This window comes from Cotesia glomerata, unplaced genomic scaffold (assembly GCF_020080835.1).
Source record: "Cotesia glomerata isolate CgM1 unplaced genomic scaffold, MPM_Cglom_v2.3 scaffold_1531, whole genome shotgun sequence".
In the NCBI taxonomy this organism is placed as follows: domain Eukaryota; kingdom Metazoa; phylum Arthropoda; class Insecta; order Hymenoptera; family Braconidae; genus Cotesia; species Cotesia glomerata.
Window position 1 is genome coordinate 1 of NW_025401922.1, and position 2,942 is coordinate 2,942.

Genomic DNA, 2,942 nt, shown 5'->3' on the forward strand with positions numbered 1-2,942 from the left:
GGGGATTCGTCTTATGACCCAGATTTTACTTTTTGTATTTGAGTATTTTAGTTTATTTTTAGTTAATTACTTAAAAATTAATAGAAACAATTATTGTTATTAGTGCGGTGATTATTATTTAATTATTGTATTTATTTAGTTAATAATTTTATATTATTGTTACCGAAGGTATGATTAAATTAAGAAATTAAGCATGTGAGAAATTATTACGAAGCCGAGCGAATTAATTGTAAAAGAAATTAAAAGACTGGGCAATTTATTCTAAGTTCCGAACAAGATTTAGTATGGGAAAGTGATAAATGGATATAAAATGAAAGAAATGACGATTATTATTTTGTAAGAAATAAATTAGGTAAGCGAAAATTTTATAAGTCCCGAGGACAATTTAGTATGGAAAAATCAACGAATGGATATATAATGAAGGAAATTGCGATTAAAATAATAAAGAATTGTGAATTTGACGAAACGAATGGATAGAGAATGAAGAAAATTACGATTAAAATAATAAAGACTTGAGTTTCGAAAATAAAAACTTAGAATTTGGCGAGACGAATGGATGGAAAATGAAGGAAATTACGATTAAAATAATGAATAATTATTTTTGAATGCTAGTACGAGAACACCGGATAGGTGTCTAAAACGACTCTTCCTTTTCGTTACAAGAGAGTTAGGCAAAAAATGATAAACGCCAAAATTTGGCTCGATAAAGCAAGCAGTTCTTTCTCGGGAGAATTACTCGGGCGAATACTCTTCACCAAGTAATTCCAGAGGATGATACTCTACCTGGAGTCTGACCAAGGCTCAGGTAAGTATCATGAACCGACCGGATGAAAGTGCTTCTCCCCGTGCCAAAGCCTTCAGCTGAGGTACGGTAGGTGATCATAAGCCGTGTAGGTGGGGGCGAAGAGGACACTCTCCATTCACTCTCGGGGTAGAGGTTTAGGCCCAGGGGTGACGGCTAGTCTCCTGGGGAAGCGGGGAATCAGCTTTTGAAGTTTAGTTCGCGATTTTGACGCTCACGGTGAGTGAGAGTATGTGTGAGAAGAGTGTTCTAACATATTGTTTATATTGTTTAATTTGTTTATATTGTTTATATCGTTTATTAACATGATCAGGCCAATAAAGAGGTTTTTCTTTTTTCTTTTGATGATTTAAAATAAAGTGTTTTGTTTATTATTTTGTTATTGATAATGTAATCCCCGTTTATGACCCTGGACTCCGGCGAGCAAATTTCGAGCCGGGGACAAATAAATTATTTTATTTTTATAATTTTTTTTTGGAAAACGTGGACGTTACAGTCTTGTCAGCTAGACGAGACCCCAACTTGGTACTTTTTTTTTTTTTTTTTCTATCTTTATAAAGCAATACGTTTAAAATGTGACAATACGAATGCAATTGACTATAATATTTTTTTTTCTTTACAAAAATATTTTAAATAATAAGTCAAAATAATAATTACAATAATAATAATAATAATAATAATCCGAACAAAAACAGTTTCACTGTAAAAAAAAAAAAAAAAATCGCGCCAAGTCCTCGTTCATAAGACTATTAGGGAAAAAAATTTTTTTTTTTCTTTACAAAAAGGTACAAAATAAAAAAATTTTAAAATCCAAGTAACCCGATATGGTTGTATATGATTTTCGGAAATTGAAAAAAATTTTGTTGTAATTTAAAAATTAAAAGAAACAATTTTGGAACGTACTTGGTGTGCGTCATTGTGTACTTTAATTTTTTTTAAAAGTCCTAGTACATAGATTTTACGAATTTTATTAAAAGTAAAATATTTTGCAACCACGCACACTAAATACGTTCTAAATTTTTTTTTTTTATTTTTAAATTTACAATAAGATTTTTTTTAATTTCCGAAAATCATAAACAATCATGTCGGTTACTTGGACTTTTTAATTTTTTTATTTTGTATCTTTTTGTAAAGAAAAAAAAAAATTTTTTTTCCCTAATAGTCTTATGAACGTGGACTTGGCGCGATTTTTTTTTTTTTTTACAGTGAAACTGTTTTTGTTCGGATTCTATTATCTTAAGTTGGTTGTAACAATTGACAGAATTAATCTCCATGAAATTATATATCAAATGATGCGCAAATTAATTAGATTATGTGTATTACTAATGTGTAAAATTAATAATTTAAAAATATTATATTTACTAATTTCTTAAATATTTATCATTATTTATTAAATTTAATATTTGATAATTAAATTGCAAATTAAAAAAAATTTTTTTATTTTAACTAATTTAAGTACACAAATATTTTATTTATGTTCGTCAACGACCATATCATGCTGAATAAAAACACCAGTTCTCGTCCGATCACTGAAGTTAAGCAGCATTGAGCGTGGTTAGTACTTGGATGGGTGACCGCTTGGGAACACCACGTGTTGTTGTCACATTTTTTTTCTCTCGGTTTTTTTTAAATTTCTTATTAGAAATCATTTATTCTATTGAATTTTGATATTTATAAAACTCATTAACGTCATTAAAGCTTATAAATAAAAATAGTAGAGCGCTTTACTCTCTTTTTGCCACTATAACTTGTTGTTTCAATATAAAAAATTTGTTATTTGAGCAAAATTAAAAATACGTCTCATATTACACATTTAAAAATAAGAAATAAATAAAATTTCAAAAAAAGTTTGGATAATCCATCAAAAGTGCACTCCTCATAACGCTCATTCGTTTTTTAAGAAAAAAATTAATTTATTTTCTAAGCACTCCCAATGCACTCGGTAGAAATTCAACAAGTTACCGCATTTGTAAGTTTTACCAAAAAAAAAAAAAAAAATATTAACAATTTATGTTTTTTAAATTGCTGCCATTTATAAATTATAACTGATCAGTTATTCGGCTTATATTTTAATTTTACCAAGATAGTCGTCTAAAGGATTAATATGTTGTATTTCACAGAATTGAGCTTCGCTCGCCGA

The 2,942-nt window shown here is 28.4% G+C and overlaps 1 non-coding gene across 1 annotated transcript; it reads left to right on the top strand.

Moving 5' to 3' along the window:
* The first annotated feature begins 2,282 nt into the window (after positions 1-2,282).
* On the top strand, positions 2,283-2,405 carry LOC123273888. Its single transcript, XR_006511389.1, has one exon. It is a non-coding gene; the product is annotated as a 5S ribosomal RNA (ribosomal RNA).
* The last annotated feature ends 537 nt before the right edge of the window (positions 2,406-2,942 follow it).